Here is an 18,756-nt window from a genome sequence, read left to right as displayed (position 1 = left end):
TATGGCACTAGAGACCAAGTGACCCATTTGAAGAAACATCACACACTCCACTGGGAGGTGAACCTTAATCAACTTCTGCATGTGGTGGTCATGGTGATGTGAGAGGGGAATCGGCTCCGGAGCTGGCGATCACAGTGGGAGGTGTAGGTGATGTGGAGGAACAGGGTTACATCTTTATGCAAAGCAGCCCTGTCCCCAGCAGTGCGCCATTATCATCACCTGCCTCAGCAACCTGGCTATGGCACAAAGGTCAGATGAGACACCACGGCATCATACAGTGACTGTCCTAACCAAACGCACATTGAGTCTACCACCTGCTGATTCATCTTCTCTCCGCAAGTCCCCTGTGTCAGTGGCACCAGAAAAGAAAAAAATCCAGGCTACTATTACAGGCATGTTCAGGAGGCATGAGGGGCCCTACGAATGCATTCACCCAATGGCACATTTGTACAACGGGAAGCTTGCTAAAATGTTAGCACTGGACCTTCACACCTTTTCTTTTGTGGAAGGAGTGGGAATTTTAGAGTTTGTGGCGGTAATCTGCCCAAAATGGAAGGTTCCCAGTAGGACCTACTTTGCCAGAGAGTCTGTTCCAGTGCTCCATCACAATGTGCTAGAATAGGTTATACAAGCTTTGCAGCAGAGTGTTGTTTAGACTATCTGCCTGATGACAGACATGTGGACCAGTTGGCAAGACACTGATCACATGTATATCACTGCACACTGGATCTCTTTCGTGGAGGTTAGGCAACAGATAACAACTGGCCTCAGTGCTGAAGATACTTTTAAGGGCATTCAGCGGCATGCAACAGGAGCCATGTTCGCCATGGAGAAATCCCATACAGCTGCAAACATCTTGGAAGACTTTAACAGCAATGTGTTTCAACCGCTGTGACCAAGAGGTCTCAGAATTGGGTTTGTTGCCAAAGACAATGGCAGTAATATAGTTAAGCTAAAGACACACAGATGATGAATAGAATGCAGAGCAAATCAAACATTCCCCCCAGTCAATAGATCTCGGTTAAATCCATCATTCCTTTCCTCACCATGCCACCTCATTTTAGATCCAGCCATACGCAAATCAGTCTTGACCCTGTGCCTCATGGGAACAATCCAGTCCGAACTGCCAAGCCAGGTCCTCCCTGGACTGGAAACAAGCATCCTGGGACTGGTTTAAGGGCATCACTCCCCATCAGCCAGCCTGGCTTGAATACAGTGACACAGTAAGCCCGGGACCCACGTCTGGGCATACCTGGCGCAGTTAGGGTGAGAAAGCAAAAGACACACATATAATGGATGGAATGCAGAGCAAACCAAACATTCACCCCCATTCAATAGATTTGGGATAAATCCATTGTTCTTTTGCTCACCTTGCCACCCCAGTTTAGATCCAGCCATATGCAAATCAGTCTTGACCCTGTGTCTCATGGGAACAGCCCAGCCCGAACTGCCAAGCCAGGTCCTCCCTGGACCAGAAACATTGCTCAGGTATATACTGTCCAGGTACTTACTACTTTGGACAGCCCCTCAGCACACTCAGACTGCACTTCGTAAGTGTTCCCTACTCCATACTTTTGTGTTTTTGAAGCATAGATGACAGAACATTTAGATATAGTAATAACTTGGGTCTCTGGGCTAAAGGATTGTGTGCAAAGCATATATTGAACTGTCTTACTATTTTTCTTAATTTCCTTCCACAACAGATTGTTGATGATGTGCTGCTCATCGCCCTGATGAATATTGTGTTATTGTGTAGTGTTTGTCTCTGACATACCTTTCCCTGAAATACTTTTTTCATCCATTCCTCAAATCCCTAACCCTCTTCCCCCAGGCTGTGTGATTTATTGAGGTGTGACTTAATTTGTACTATAAATGGATTAACCACTTGGTGGGGCGGATATGGTGAAATTGCCACCAACTTACTGCAGGATCTTTTATTACCCCAACAATAGTCCACACCTATGCATAAAAAGAGATTAGATTATATATAGAGAACATCATTTGTTAACATCATCATTCAGGCCTTGTGCTGTGTAAATGCTTAAGCTTGTCGAATCCACTCCTGACTCAGAGTCCACCTCTCCTCCGGACTGGAGGATTTCATCACTTTAGTTTTAAATTAAAACTGGCTCCCCATTGCTCAGAAGAAGTTTCTATTGCTAGTTGAAGTAATGATAACAGGTATTCTTTTCTTTATTGTGTCATGGTGGTAGTATTTTGTCTTACTCTTTGTGAAGCTGTGTGTTTTTCTTTTCCTTTCAATTTAGTTGCCATTGATTGATAATCCTTTTGAGTAAACCTACAGTTGGAGCTCACTTAGGTGAGAGTGGTACCTTGGGAAAATATTCAGGTAAGAGAACTATGGAGTGAAGTGAACTAGTTTAATTAGCATGTAACTAACTTCTACTGCAAAAAGTACTACTTTGAATGTGCTTGTTTATCTAGGTTGTTGTAGCAATATAGGGTATGACAGCATACCCTAACCCCCCTATTTTTCAATTAATAATATAGTTACATGGGGTAGTTGGTCAGGGTTATAACTAACTGCCATCCTATACACATACACTATGAACATCCAATTAAAAGCAGGCTGTACAAAAAGGCAGCAGTGCAAAGTAAAAGTAAAACACAAAAAACTACTTTAGACATAAACTATAAGAATATTATTTCATTTAAAGTTTCAACAATAAAACAAACTGTAAACCTACCCTCTTCATCTACAACAGGCCCACCCCTATCCCCAAACAAATCTCCCGTAACCAACCAATGTCCAACAAAAAGTCCTAAGAAACAGTCCCTCCCCAACTCCCTTCCCAATTCCCACCTTCATCACCTAAAACAAGTCCCTCCCACCTTAAACAATATTTAAAAAGGGGCTAAAGAAGAGGGCACTACACATGGTTCAGAAGATTCTTGAAGTGCCCCTCAATGCTTGCCATTTGACTTTCTAGACATGCCAGACTCTGCAGGATGCTGCGCTGGAAAAGGCTGTCTGAGAACGAGCAACTCTGGTGGTGTAACGGTTGGCTGCCAGCTGCCGGCAGTGCTGGCATTGTTCTTGCTGGTCGGCTGTAGGCACTGACAGCTGGCTGGGGCATGGGCAGCGGCAGCTGCCTCCTCCTCCTACGGACTACCAGCCAGTGAAATTCAGCCCATTAGGTCGCCAGCCTCTGCTGCCGCAGCTGGACTGCTAGCTCCTGCCTGCTAGGCTGCCTGGTAGGTAGTTGACCAGCATGAGTAGCTAAATCAAGAAAGACAAAAAAACACATTGGAAACAATGCTCTGTGCAAAGCACTTGTTTAACATTACACATAGTGGCCCAGTAGCAGTACATTGCTGGTCACCTAGGGCCATTCGAATTGGATGTGATTAGAGTCACAGACATTTTTTACCCACACATGCTTCACATATAAAAGCAAATGCGCTAACTGGGTGATAGGAATTAAGGCAGAAAAAGAGCACATCAGTTTAAAAAAACTGTTCGTTTTTTGTTTTAAAGGATTTTCTAATAATACACTAAACAGACACTTTGGGCCTCATGTAGGTAAATAAATTTTACCGTTTCTTAAATACCGAGCCGTACCGAATCGGTAAATTAGAATCGGTAAGTTATATGTAGGTAAAAATTCGGTAACAGTTACCAATTCGGTAACATTCGGTAATCACGAATCGGAATTCACCGATTCGGTAAATACCGAGGTGGTATTTACCGAATCGGAAAATACCGAGGTGGTATTTACCGAATCGGAAAATACCGAGGATACTACCACCTTGCCTTTACTAAGAAGCTAATATTATTATTATGCTAATAGAAGGTCTCTTAGGCTTGAATAGGGGACCCCATACCTCAAAGATCAGCGTAGTGAAAGCACATCACAGGAGCATCAGGAGTCCTCTCGCAGGAAGGCTCGTCTTCGGTCTGAATCATAAACATGATGTCTGTGATATTAAAAGCACCAACTTTCAGGTATTTGCAGCTGCGCGTGTGTTATGGCTAAACAGTGGGTCGATCAACCTAGAGTGGAAAACATGCATTGTGTAATATTCCAGACTGTTTGTCACACCATGTACAGACCAAGGTCGCTGCGCAGAGCTTGGGATGGTTACAACAGATTGCTCTCGTGTGAAGCAAGTCGCGAGTCAGCAGTTTATTTAAGAAATAACATGTAAACGCAGTGTCGTGTGCAAAGACAAAAAGATGGCTTTCTAACATTTAACGTGGTTATGCCAACTTAACAATGTATGTACGTATTCAGGGAGAACTCACTACACGCCCCCTTGATCGAAGCACTATTCAATAGGCAAGAAAAGAGAGAACGCAGAGTTCAGTTTCGTCAGAGCAGAACAAGGCGTAACCAATGCTGCGCCAAAGTCCGAAACTACAAAAAATAGCAGCATAGAATTCATAAAAAGAAATGCAAGTATATAAAACAACTCAAAACGACCATCAGGAAGAGAAAAAAGAGAAATAAAAGAAATAAATGTTGCGCCAGGGTGCTGTCCAGTAGCACAGGCGCAATGGACGACAGTCCAGTTAATCCATGAATGTATAGGCAGCATATGTGGCCACTGCTTCCAACAAAAAATCGTTTGCAGGGCCACTAAAAGTCTCAGCCATCCAATTAAGTAAAGAAAAGGAACATACGTGTTCTCCAACCATCGGAGCCTCTAGCACAATCAGAGGGCACCCGGAATGTTCCTCCAAATAGCTCATAGCCAAGAAGTCGTAGGCGGCCGCTGAGATGTCCCAATTACCCAGGATACCATGCGCCGCACCACAGGCCATAATCCGGACACCAGAACAGGCCAACTCGTGAGACACTAAGGGCCTCATCAGTCGATCGAAATCCGGCACCGGAGACACCATGTTGGTCAAGCACAAATCCAGAGGCCATTCAAAGGGACAATCCAGGCAGTGAAATACAGGTTGTACGCAGGTGAAGTAGGAATACCTGAAGGATAATCCATAAGCCAGGCTCAAAGTCGCCAATGGCAAAGTACCATAAAAGTCAAGCATCCTATCACGAAGAAGATGCAGACGGGACAGGTGCTCGTGTGGCACAGAAGGAGCAGCCATTCCGGAGTATGAAAAGGAAAAGCAGCACACCTGCCACTAGCGCCAGAAGCAGCGGGACACCTCCAAAGATGCTCGAGAAAAGTGAATGAAGAAATGCCGGAATCACACCATAAATAGTTTGGAAAGAGGTCACGAGACCCGAGCCCACAAGTTTAAAAAAATGAGCCAGGCCGGTCGTGGACGAGGCATTGAAAATAGTATGGATCAAAGAGCAGAAATGCAGGGGGAGGTCAGTATTCAGAAGCGCCTGTACCTCAGTGCGCGTATTAGCAACGTGAAGGACAAATGTTTCACGAGAGGAAGTCAAAGGCACCTCTTTTTGGGACAATAGCGCTCTTATTCTGCACAACTTGTTGAACTCTGCTTTCAAGGTTGGAATCGAAGGCCAGATGGAAACATCCAGCCGCCCATGCGGGGGTGGAAAAAGAACATTATTGCAGCAGACAACTTTCTGTCTGTAGATGCGTTCCTCCCGTCGCCAAACCCTCAGTCCTGCTGCCTGTAGACGTAGGCGCCTTGCAATGACATACATAGCGGCCATGTTGTCCACGCTGTTGCATTTTGGGATTGCTAATATGCACTGTTGATGGTTACCACCTGCTTTCAATCCGTGTTAATTACCGACTCTTATTTACCGATTTTCTTGGATTTCTTAATTACCGAGTGCTCCTACATGTCATTTTAATTTTTACCACTTCATATTTACCACTTCATATTTACCGATTCGTTAAGTATGTATTCGGTAAATCTGATTCGGTATTTTAGAATTCGGTAAATATGATTCGGTATTTACCGCCTCATATTTACCGAATAGTCGTTTTTGGACTCCTACATCTCACTTGTCTGAATACCGGTCGGTAACGGCATATTTACCGAATATCGGCCGTTACCGACCGGTATTTGGCTACCTACATGAGGCCCTTTGTATGGAAAAATAAAAATAAATGACCTCTCATTAATGAGTAAGACATTATACAATATATAGTACAAGCATTCTTGTTCTGCTGAATTAATGGAGGCGTGCTAGCTAGCACATCCGTAGTCAGTACTTTGCTACTCTCTGCAGTCAGCACCTAGGGCAGATGTAATGGACAATTTTCTTACTTTAATTCCAATGGTCCTACTCTTCTCCAAAATCCCTTTCAATATTACCCTGACTCCAAAGAGGCAAATGAATAATAATGGCACAGCATCATATACTTCATGCATACAATTCAGATATGCTGTCTGCCGTACGTAGACAGTGGGAAAAATGATACACTGCAGTACAGGGAAAGAAATAAGGAACAGGATATATAGATTGCATTTGGCACATTCATCATAAACTATCCTATCCGCAAAGCTCAAGACATTTGGTTCCACTTTACTCCCTGGCCTCGCTCTCCATCACAATTTATAATTATTTCCAACAAGTACATTTGCTTGGCAGTAAGTAAACTTAACTTACTCTACGACCGGGTGAGTTAGAGGGATTAGGCCAGGTAAGTAGAGGTTTTATTACAAAATAGTTGGGTTTCACTGATCATCATCATGTGCCTAAACTTTGACTTAGTCAGTCACTGTAGTTGACGGATGTTGAAAAGGGAAAATTTGAACAGGCGTAAATCTGTTATGGAAGCCATGAAATATATAAATCTCTTGCACAGAAATATGTGGCATATATCCATAATGGATTTTTCAATTTTTTGGTAGGCTGGGCTAGAACTTAGGAAAAAAATAAAGGAGTAAAGTACTATGAGATGACTGAGTAGGCACTGGGAGGGAAGGAAAACACACCTTGTTTTCGCTTTGTCATGCTTTGAAAACTTTGTAAATGCCACATTAGCTGAAGAAGACGCCATTGCACAGCCAACACTGCAGTGCCAAATAACAATTCAGCAGTTAGGTCATGGGTGGCATAGGCCAAATGCCATGGGCAGGGATGTGATGATTGATGATGGATGGGATACATATCTGCCTCACTTAACAGGGAGTAGACAGAAATACACTCCCACTTTGAACCAAAGCTTTGATAAAACCATTCCAAGCAAGCGAAGTAGGTGAGCACTCTCCTCTCCAGAAGAGCTCCTTTGTATCTTAATCCAAGCAATTATCCATTCATCATTTCATTGTTCTATTAGTCTTCACCCTTTGATACCCACCATTTTAGCTTTGCATTCTCTCATCCAGTCTTTCACCATTGAAAGCTGTCCATTCATCTTTATATAGCCATCCATCCATTCATTTACTTATCCACGGCTCTCAACCATTTTCTCACCAATCCATCCATTTACCCACCTAGGCATGCTTTCACCCATTGACCCTTTCACCAATCCTGCTTTAACCCACCTATGCATCCTTTCACCCACACACACATCCTTTCACTCATATTACTTTCACCCATCCTTATTTCCCTTTTCCATCAATCCATCATTTTTAGCATTCATTCTGAGCTTTTGTCTGCTGAGTTGCAGATAGAAGAGGCCATTAAGAACTCAACCACTGCATTAGCTGCTAAAGTGGGGATTTCATGACGCCCTTGCAGTGAGTATACTTGTAATTGTCAATAAGCAAGCAATGTGACTTACCACAGCTCATCTCTGCCATCGCTAGAACTCCCCTTTCGACTGCTGCCAAGTAAGCTCCACTGATGCTGCCTCTAGCCCAGCACTGGTGATTTGTGCTGGTATAAAATAATGGCACATTTTAGATGCCAGATACACCTCCCTTATTATTATTATTTTTTAATAAAATACAACCACAATACATCGCTACAATTCGGTTGCAGTATCTTCTACCAAAAATATCACAGTAAGCATTTTGTTGGTTGTCAATGTTTGAAAAGCTAGGTAGTCCAGCCAACCAAATGGAATGTAATGGAGGGGAAGAGCTATGATGACTTTGAGTCATTGAAGCGCAATGAAGGGGTGGAATAGTTGATTATTTAAAGACATATGGTCTTGGTTGGCAAATGCAATGGGACTGTCCTGATACTAGTTTCCAGCCATGCTGCACTGTCATTCATCTGCTGGATTACTACTGTATAAATGAATGATAATAGATACACAACATTGAGGGAGTCCACCCATGACCATGGCCACGCTCTAGTTTTACTGTTTGAGCACGAGCAATAAAAAGAATGGCTTCTCAGCAAACATGCGTAGAATAGCTCACTTGGGCATTCAATCTTCACAGTAGAGTGCCTGTCCTAAAACCAGTTTTCATAGTCTTACAGTACCAGTCCACAAGACATATAAGGGGAAAGGGGAAGCTTAATGACAAAGAAGAATGGAAGCTACAGACAGGCTTATATAGACAGGAGGAAGTCAACTACAGAAATTTGAAATATTGAAAATAACTAAGATAATGTAGGGATAACAAGAATTTAACAAAGATTAGATAGAACAACGAGGAGCTGAAAAACCTTATGAGACAGTAAAAACACAAAAGAGAAAAATTATTGTAAATGTAGAGCGTTAAAAGTTGGGGAACTGATAATATTATTAACAGGAGGACTTACTGGGGCAAGCAGATCCATGGGTGTCGGCCACGGTGCTTTTGGTAGTGGTGGTGGAACTTCCACCTGCCGTGGTGGCACCTCCGGATCCCTGATCGCCACCGTACTGCTAGTCCTCTTCTGGCCCCTGGATTCTGATGTGAGAAATGAAGAAGATAAAATAAAAAGATTAGAGTTACAATTAATATTTTCCCCAATATATTTTAACAGGCGAAGGTAAATGCAGTAACATTGTACTTTTCAAAATCAGATCACCTATAGTAATAGTATTAAGTTGAACTATTTTAATTTCCTAATCCTAAACCCTATTCCAAAGTTAACCCTGTGGTGCTGTTCAGGTGAAGTTTCCAGCGCGAGAATGCGTGTCGCACTACTGGATGTCAAAATCATTGCTCAAACGGGTGCGTCAAGCAGCTCCTCCCATCCATGGGATTTTGCGAAATCTCACTGAGTTTTTGGGCCACCCCACGGAACTCTGCCAGCTCTGCCCAGGCCTAGTCAAAAATGCTTAACATTTCTAATATGCTAAACCTTAGACCGACTATCCCAAAACATTAGCATTAAAACTTACAATTCAACAGCTTCTAAGAAACCGTAGGGTGTGTAGATTCTTTTTCTGGAACAACTCACTATGCTTATTACAAAATGAAGCTCTAATTGCTGTGATAGACGTCATCCTTTGGTAGCTTGAGGAAATGTAGAAGCTAGATATGAGCTCTTAAGGTCCTTCTTATAACATAAGGGAGTGGTTTTCTTCAAACTATTGAACATTTTTCCAAGATGCCATCATACATGCACGGATTGCAAGTGCAGCTATAACTGTCTGGAGCTCTTGGGGATGGGGAGTATGGACCAGACTTGCTGAAGCCCTTCATTCAAGGGAAAGCTCTTGAGCATAGTGAGAAGCGGCTTCTGGGGGTGAAAGGCTGGCCTGCGGCCATTAGTGGTGCCATGTAAGTACTACAGCACAACACAAACAGTACCCAAGAAACCCAAATAAGATGCTGTCCGGAACTTAAAGAGATTACTTGCTCAAGCATTCTCAAGCCAGGATTGGATTCCAACGCAATTGAACATTGGATGAATCCTAGCTCTCTGAAATTAACCAACCATAAAAAAGGGAGGCTCTGATCCTCTTTAGCAATTTCTCTCCTTGGTCAGTCCATTGGTGGCTTTCCTCTACTGGTGCCGCTCCTTAAGATGCAGAGCGACCGAAAGTGCTAGAAAATCTAATACTGTCCCTGTTTCAGGAAAATAAGGTGTATGGAAAAATGGAACGGTTTGAAATCAATGTTGAGGGTTATGAATTGCTGTCCTACTTTAATGGGTGACATGCATTGGCCCAAGTTCCGGAATTGTGGCAGTTTAAAAATATGAGACGTGCAGACTCTCATTACAATTTAATGGCTAAGGTCCAAACCCTTGTCAAACAAGAATTTTACAGGGATCGGAATTACCGGTTTTGCGATAATTATCTCACCCTCAATGTTTTCCTCTGATAAATTCAAACAGGTCAAACCTACTGAAATCATTCAGGCGAAAAGGCCTTGAACAAATAAAAAATGTATGGAATTTGGGGGCATATTTACGAGGAAGTGGCGGAGCGGGGTGTTAGCCACCATGGCTTAATGCCGCACTCCGCCACTTATAAAACGCAGGGCTGCACCGTGTTTACAAGGATACAGGGCAGCCTTGCATTTCCCCCTGCACTGGCGCTAATTTTAGCTGCATAGCACCAAGGAAGCCTGCGTTGTAGGGGAAGATTGGTTATGTGCAGTAAGGTGTCCTTTCCTGCAGATAAACAATATGAAATGGCATTTTGAAACCTCTATGTGTGCTGCTCAATGCAGCGCACATAGAAAGTTACTAAACATCATTTTTTTATTGATGTTTATGTGCCGGAAGGGTCACCTTCCTGCACATAAACAATCAATGGCCTTTTAGTTTTCTATGTGTGCTGCACAGCGCACATTTCTCCTTGTTGCGCCTGTTTAAGATCAGGTTTTTCCTGATCCTAATTTTGGTGCTGCCCCATATTTACGCCACCTTCTAAATATGGGGCAGTGTCAAAATCAATGGGTGTTGCGGTGGAAGCCCATGGCAACACCCATCGCCCACCCCTTTCATGCTAAGGGGGCCTTATTCACAAGGCAGCGTTAAGCATCGTTAAGTGGCTTAAAACTGCCTTGTAAATAGGGCGAACCGCCTATCGCCACCACAACGTCAGAAAAAGTGACAATCTGGTGGCGATAAGGGCTTGTGAATATGCCCCTTGGTGTGTTAAAAAGTGTTTATTCATGTATTGCCTCAAGTTCTAGTTGAATATTCGGAATAGGAGATATATACCATGTTTGGCAAATACCCCGCCCTATTCCGTCAAAGTTGTAATGATGGACTTTGCGTTTTCCTTACGTGCCCATAACACCACTTGAATGAACAGGCCTTGTTACTCAAACATTGTTAATATATTGTGACAGATAATGTCAGATTTACACAAATTTCAGAACTTTCATGCCTCACTATTCAGCAGACAGCAGCTTTTGAAAAGGTAATGGTGCCCTTCTTTTTCGTAACAAAATGTACAACTTAAAAGAATATAAGATTGATTGTCTGAGATTCAGCTGGCACATCTGGGGCGGAAGCCCCTTCAAAGATAACACATTTGTTGGAGGCACCAAGAAACAGAGTGGCATGTCTGAATGTAGAGTTTTTACTTATAAAACTCTGATTAACGTTTCTGAATTTTGAACTTTATTGCAGGATTGCCTAGCAATGCATATTAGAGGAATAAACATAGAGCCTGTCCTTAAAGTGGTAAGGAAAAATGGACAAAACCGTACCCTATATCAATGTTAATTTAAGTAGTCTGCTCTTAATTCATGTGCAAACGAAGACAGAGGGGGTTTTGCAAAATGGCTGAAAATCAGTGCCATCTTAAAGATACTTTGGGAGCGCCTGTTCTGAGGAACTTTGGAGCATATTCACAAGGCGATATCTAAAGCACCCATATTTTTATCGCCCTATTCTCAAGCTGTCGCTAACAGCTGTTAGCGACAGTTTTCCGCCGTTAGCAACTGCTTACAACATCGCCTATCATGTTAGCAATACCTATTGCTAATGATATGCTATGTAGGCGTTCCTGTGCAAAAACGCACACAAACACCACATCGCCCTATACACAACGATGGCCAGGACCAGCGATGCGATAAATAAACAGCTGCTAAGGGCCATTAGCTGGTGGAACTTAAGACCAGAAAAAAGGAGTTCCTAAAATGGTGAAAAATAGCTGTATATAAGGGAGACCAGCCCAGAGCCTCATCTGCGCACCCACTGATGCCATGGAGGTACTAATCATGCAGCTTGGAGCACCAAGAAGGCCACAACAACCACCACCACTGCCACATCCCCCAGGACCACCGCCGAGACTGCGCAAAATAAGACTGCAGGTCCACCGCTGACGCATCAGCCTCCCAGACCTAACGCCAGAGGATGTCATTGCCCACTACAGGCTCAAAAGGACAGCCATCCTCCGTATCCTGACACAGAGGCACCCACAGGCTGACGGCACCAACACAACGGATAACCAACATCCCTCCGCAAACAAATATGCTGGCTGTGCTGCACCTGTTGGCCTCTGGTAACTTCAAACCAACAACTGCGAGAGTCAGAGGAGTCTCACAGCCAGCCCTTTCAAAGTTCCTCACAACAGTTTTGGATGGCATCATCAGCCTGATACCCCAGCACCTTCACTTCTCCAATACTGTGCAGGAACAGCTTGAGACCAAGCAAGGGTTCTACGCCATAGCTGGCTTCCCGCATGTGTTGGGGGCAATTGACTGCACACATGTCTTACTTGTGCCTCCTGCCGACACTGTGCACATATACCGCAACAGAAAGCACACACATTCCATCAATGTGCAGGCAATAGTGGATCACCGTGGCCTGTTCACCAATGTCGTAGCCAATTTTCCAGGCAGTGTGCATTATTCCTACATTTTCCGCCAGTCCATCATCAATCAGCAATTTGAGGATGGCACATATGGAAATGCACTGCTCGTTGGTAAGTACTAACTGAACACAACACAAACCTCAACTCCACAATCATGGAACACACAACTGTGAGAATGCACACGTTACAAACTCACATTCAACATGACAATCTACATGCCCACCTACCAAACATGACAACACAAGTAACTGTGGTAACTGTTGTCAGCCATGTAGACAAACCATCCCCAAAAACATAGCCCTTCTGCCACACACTAGCAAATGTTGTGAGAGGTAGCAACCAAGTATGTGCAATATAGGCACTCGACCAACAAAGAAAGAATGTGCACAAGGCCGAGTGTGGCAGTGGTGTCCTGGCCAGTCTTGATTGTGCAGAGCACAGACACGTCCAAGTGGGCATATAGTGCGTTTCCGCTTTCAAGCCTGATAGCATTGACAGCGTTGTTGACTGTCCGACATGACGGGGGTGGGAACCATGTGAAGGCAGCATGTAGGATACAGAGCCTGTTGAAGCAGCTGCTGGCCACTTCGTAGACCTGTATGTACATGGAAAGGGAGGAGTCCAGTACGATGGCTAGGTATCTAAAGTTGTTGTGTGTTGGGTTGGCAAAGGCGGTGGCCCACCAGGTGTTGCCACATGCTGATGTTGTGGCCAGGAGGATAAGGACTAAGGTCCCCTCTTTGTAGAGCACCCCCAGGTGTTGAACATCCATTTTGCAACTTGCTGCAATCCTCCCTGGAACCCAGGTCTGGTGTTTGGGGGTGCCTTGTTGAGTGAGAGTATGAGCTAGGTGTCCTTGTAGGTGGTGATGTCCAATGTTTCCTTTCATGTGGCTCAAGTTCTACTCCAGGTGTCTGCAGATGCATCGGTCATCTTCGATCTTGTATGTGAACGAAGTTGCTTTCACAGCACGCTGTATGTTGGAGTTGCATATTGGGGCAAGTGTGTAGGTGCAGTTATACATGGTTGGAAAATCTGGCCTGCGCTGTTGGCGCTGCCTGCAGCGGTGTGGGTGTTGCTGTTGATGGTGGAATGTACCAGTGCTTCGTTGACTCAGCTCCTGTAAGTCTGTATGGCCCCTGCTGTGGGTTTGTGTGTCATGGGGTTTCATGAAGAGGAACTGTACACTGTGCTGGTCACACTATGGGTGTTGAGTGGGGTTGTTGAAGTGGACGCAGTTTCCACATGTGAAGATGGGGTTAAAGGTGTGCCCTGCCTTGTGGATCAGTGTCGAGAAGAGTTGGCTCAGTTTGATGTTAGCAAGCATCGGTCACAGGGTAATGGGTTTTGAGTACTTGAGGTATGTGAGGTGGAGTCTCTGACTATGGCTGAGTATGTATACCATGGAGTAAATGATGTTGTGTATGATGACGTTGATGGTGAATGCTAAGTGGTCCTGCCCTCTGTGGACCCTGCAGCTGAGGGTGCCACTGAGTGTTCCCTTGTGGCAGGTCTGGACCGGAAAATGCAGGTGTTGGGCGATAGGGAATGTCTAGCAGCAGTGGCAGCTGCTGAACAGAACGTGAGCCGTGTCTGGTGTGGCCCATTGGCACCTAAACGATCTCCTGGCGTTGACTGCGAGTAGTGCCCATGGGTGGCAGTGTTAAACGGTATGAGAGCCACGGACCCTGCTTGTGTAGGTATCAGGCTTGAGGACATGTGCTATTGGTGCACTGTTGGAGTGCTAGTAATGCAACCGCGCAGCGAACACAAGTGAATATCCTTGGGGGGGAGGTACAAGCATCTGTGAGGCAATGTAATGTGCATTGATGCTGGTCAATTGGCCAGAAGCTACACATGGCAAACATTAATCACAAAGTAGCACCAATCACACAACACTAATCTATTAACACTGCCCACACAGCATGCATAACTACTAACGGACACATCTCTCCATTACATGTTACAGGTGACCAAGGATATGCACTTACCCCATGGATGATGACACCCCTGCGAGCCACCAACACCCAGGCCCAGAGGCAGTATAATTCTGCCCATGTGCGCACCAGGGTCATTGTGGAGAGTACATTTGGTGTGCTAAAGTCACGTTTCTGGTGCCTTGACATCACAGGTGGAAGACTGTTGTGCAGCCCAGAAATAGTATGCAAGATGATCATAGCATGTTGTGTATTGCATAATATATGTGTACTCACCAATGCCCCATGGATCCAAGTGTCAGATGCACCGGGCAATGCTCCGGATGATGAGGAAGATGAGGCAGGTGGAGCACACTGCACCACTTCTGCAGCAGGAGCAGCACAAAGGAGCAGAATCATTGACAATTTCTTCACATGAGCACGTCACATCGTGACTGTCCATACCAATCATATATCTGTTCCAAATGACCCCAAGCACAGTACATATTTTAAAAAAAAGAACTACACACATACCCTGTGTGCATGTGTCTCATCTGCATGAGTACATCACTCTGACACGTGTAAGTGTAACATTAAGTGGTCACAATATCTCAATTAGAAAATGATGGTGGATCTGTCACCTCTGAACAGAGATGCTGTTTAGTGTGACATAAGTTCTAAACCAGACATGTCAGGGTGTCAAATGTGTTTTTAAAATCTACTGTTCAGAGCGTTATATGAGGATTCTGATCACATATAGGATGTCAATAGTGGTCAACTAGGAATTTCAGGGTGTAATTTGGGGTAAATAATTACATTTATGGTGTAATTTGAGGTAAATTATGAAATTTAGGGTGTAATTTGTGGAAAATTATGAAATTTAGGGTGTAATTTGTGGAAAATTATTCAATTTAGGGTGTCATTTGGGGAAAATTTTGAAATTCAGGGTGTCATTTGTGATAAATTATGATATTTAGGGTGTCATTTGGGGTAAATTATTACATTTAGGGTGTCATTTGGGGTAAATTAGGAATTTTAGGGTGTCATTTGGGGTACAATCAAAACTAACATGGTGTAATTTTCTCCAAATAATTAAATGACATTAAAGAAGGTTCATCTGTGCAAGAAGTTGCACTTAGCATGCAAAACTGTACGCTTTCCCGAAAATGTGATGTATTTTTCATTCTAGCGATGGGACATACATCGCTAAACACATTGATACATAGGAAATGTTACCCCAAAGCCTTTTTGCATGCAGATTTGCATCGCAAAGTAAAAAAACGGGCCGCATTTGCACAGGAAGTGATGTCAGCATGATTCCTGTTTCCTGTAGGAGTGCTCTGCACTTTCAGTTTCTCTTTTGAGCACATTGCTGGTGATTGTGGAGAGTGTTGGAGGTGTTTGGTGGTATGTACTGCAGATTTGTGGTTTGGAGAGTGTTGCTGTGTCCTGTGTCCTGTCAATTGTGTCTCTGCGAAGTGTGCTGTCCTTGTATTTACGTGTTTTATTGACTCCTGTCATCAATCTTGTCGGGTGTTTGTCTTGGGGTAGTTAAATTTATTTGTAGTTGTTGGGGATATTAACTAGGGTTTCTTTATTTTTGGCAGTGTTGTTAGGTGAATGCAGGGAGATGGTGGGTGTGATAAGGGAGGGCAGGATGTCCGAGGGGACTTTGGGGAGCTTCCGTGGCTGATAAAGTTCTTCCTTCCCCTGATGGTGGAGAGGGCAGGTCGTATCCTCACCGGATACCCAGTTAGTTTGCGCAAGTAGAGGTGGGAGTGAATGCGAATGCAGAGGCTGCGCGTATTTGGAGTCGACCGCACTGTGCGCCAGTGGAAGCATCGCTGGCAGGATACCCTGGCCCGGGAAGGTGACCTCATGGACTACGTGGTAGTCATCGGTGGTCTAGAGTGTGGTAAGATTGAAATCTATATTTATTCATCAATACTGTAACGAAAAAGAAAATTTGCCGTGTGGAACACACTGGTGTCCAAGTGCAAAAATGTAGAACCATGAGGCAGGAGACGTAATGCGTTCACACATAATGTTGGCACATCAGAGACACAAGGCGATATTATGTTGACAATCATAGGTTGCAAGTTTGTATTACCCACTGCACTGGAGCAACACTTAGCACTGTTGGGCCAAAGCTGGCACGCCTGTGCAAAAATGTGTGCAAGATAAATATTGTTTGTGTGCAGGAAGGGTAACTGTACATGAACAATCCAGAGAATTGTTTCTGTGACCTGTGTGCTGGCCAAAATGAAGTGTTAAAACGCTGTCCTCATAAATTGTGGTACGTTAGCTATGCTGGGCTTGTACATAGCCTCTGTGTGACAATCTATGAGATCTGAGCAAATGCTCATATGAAATAGGAGATCCGCAGAGTGACTTCCACCACCAACAACTTTTGTGAAACGGCTGTGTGCAGTCTGCAGCGATGCATTTGTATACTGATCATGTATTACATCATTTTGAGTTTAGAAACGGGGCCTTGTGAATGTGTCACAAAACTAGTATGTGCATGTTTGCTAGCATTATTGTCTTGTTTGGCCAGACTCAGCATTCACAGGTCTTGTGTGAATGGCAGGCAAAGTACACCCAATGATGTAGCCAACATGAAACACAACACTACAGTTCCGTAGCATTTTCAGTTATGGTGATGATTTGTATGATGAATATGACACGTGGTTTCACGTCTGATACTAACACAAATTACTTTTGTTGTCTCACAGCTGGATGACCTATCATCACACAGGGGGACACTGACAGATTCCAGGACCCACACGTCACAGGTGAGTTTGGACATCATATATTGGCGCAGTGCGGTGTGATGAATGTCTACCTCAAATGATCTACATTGTAGTATGCAGTATGGGTGTGTATCACATGTACCGTGACTACAGTGTGATGATGTATTGTAGAAGTCAGAAGTGTGTACAAATCTGTAAGTGAAGGTGGCGCAATGCATTTGTCTCCCAGTTGTATCTTTGCACATCCCCAATCTGTGATACACATGGAAATAAGGTCTATGGATTCTGTTACCACAACCCATGCATGTGGATTACAGGGTGCACTGATAGGCGAGGAGACATGTAAGTGGTGTTGCCGATGAATATGTGACATTACAACGCAATCAATATGATCGAGGAACGTTACATCGCAGTTTTTACAATGCAAGTCGTTACAACGACTTGCGCTGGAGGGAACTGGACTTAGGAATAGTATGATTGACTATTCCAGCACCAGTCTACGTACAGTAGGGAAGGTGTTGAAATAGTAAATCAAACTATTCCTAAGGTTAGAGCGCCATCCAGCGCAAGTCGTTGTAACAACTTGCGTTGTATTATCCAAGGCTTGGAGTGGTGCACCACCAAAATATAAACAAAGTTGTTTTTCAATAAGTTTTAAAGTCTTTTTAGTAGATTATCAAACACAGTCCTTTATTACAAAAAGGTTCAATTTTCAGGAAATTGTCAGTCAACGCGTTTCGTTCATAACAATGAACTTCTTCAGGGCAGAAAGCAGCAGATATCTTATCACGAAGACCGCGAGCCCTTATCAAAGAGGCCCACGCAGCCCACTGCACACGCTCATATTGCGTACGAGACGCCACTTAATCTTATGCCCTGAAGAAGTTCATTGTTATGAACGAAACGCATTGGCTGACAATTTCCTGAAAATTTAACATTTTTGTAATAAAGGACTGTGTTTGATAATCTACTAAAAAGACTTTAAGACTTATTGAAAAACAACTTTTTTTATATTTTTGTGGTGCACCACTCCAAACCTTGGATTTAGCATTTGTCTGTGTCGCAGTTAGCACCAAACAACGGCAGGTGCTGGAGTGGTCAATGCACACCCTTCCTAAACAAATTGCTGATCTTCATACAAAGGGTACACAATAGGATAGTGCGGTCACTGTGTCCGCCGTTGTCTGTTACTGTACAGAACTTGCGTTGTATTACCCGTGAGGTAAAGGCATTGCGATGCAATGCCCGCGTGGTAATGTATGTTTCCCATTGCCGATGAGTATCATCAGACATGGAATGCATGTACATCCTTGACTGAGATGACTATGCAATTGTGCCCCATCATGCACCAGGAGGCAGTGGTTTTCAGGCCGTACGTGCTCAGACACAGGTCTGTACTGTGATTTCGTAGGTATGCTGCATACGAGCTGCATACGAGCTCCACAAAAGTGGCAGTGCATAGCTTTGAGCCAAGCATATCAATGGCATGTTCCACGAACACCCAGCAAAGATGGCCCTATGAACCTCATTGGCATGTGTGGCCACTGCAATGGTGTTGTCAAGCT

General features: G+C 44.0%; 1 long non-coding RNA gene across 1 annotated transcript; it reads right to left on the bottom strand.

Annotated features, from left to right (window-relative positions):
- Nucleotides 1-3,001: 3,001 nt before the first annotated feature.
- LOC146861361 (uncharacterized) lies at nt 3,002-8,709 on the bottom strand. The gene is made up of 3 exons (XR_014979249.1): nt 8,577-8,709; nt 7,645-7,739; nt 3,002-3,241 (listed from the first exon to the last, which is right to left on the bottom strand). It is a non-coding gene; the product is annotated as an uncharacterized LOC146861361 (long non-coding RNA).
- Nucleotides 8,710-18,756: the final 10,047 nt, after the last annotated feature.

The sequence above is a fragment of the Triturus cristatus genome, chromosome 3_1, assembly GCF_964204655.1.
Source record: "Triturus cristatus chromosome 3_1, aTriCri1.1, whole genome shotgun sequence".
Taxonomy (NCBI): Eukaryota; Metazoa; Chordata; class Amphibia; order Caudata; family Salamandridae; genus Triturus; species Triturus cristatus.
The sequence above is the reverse complement of the archived record's forward strand: the minus strand, read 5'-3'. Positions and strand labels throughout refer to the sequence as shown.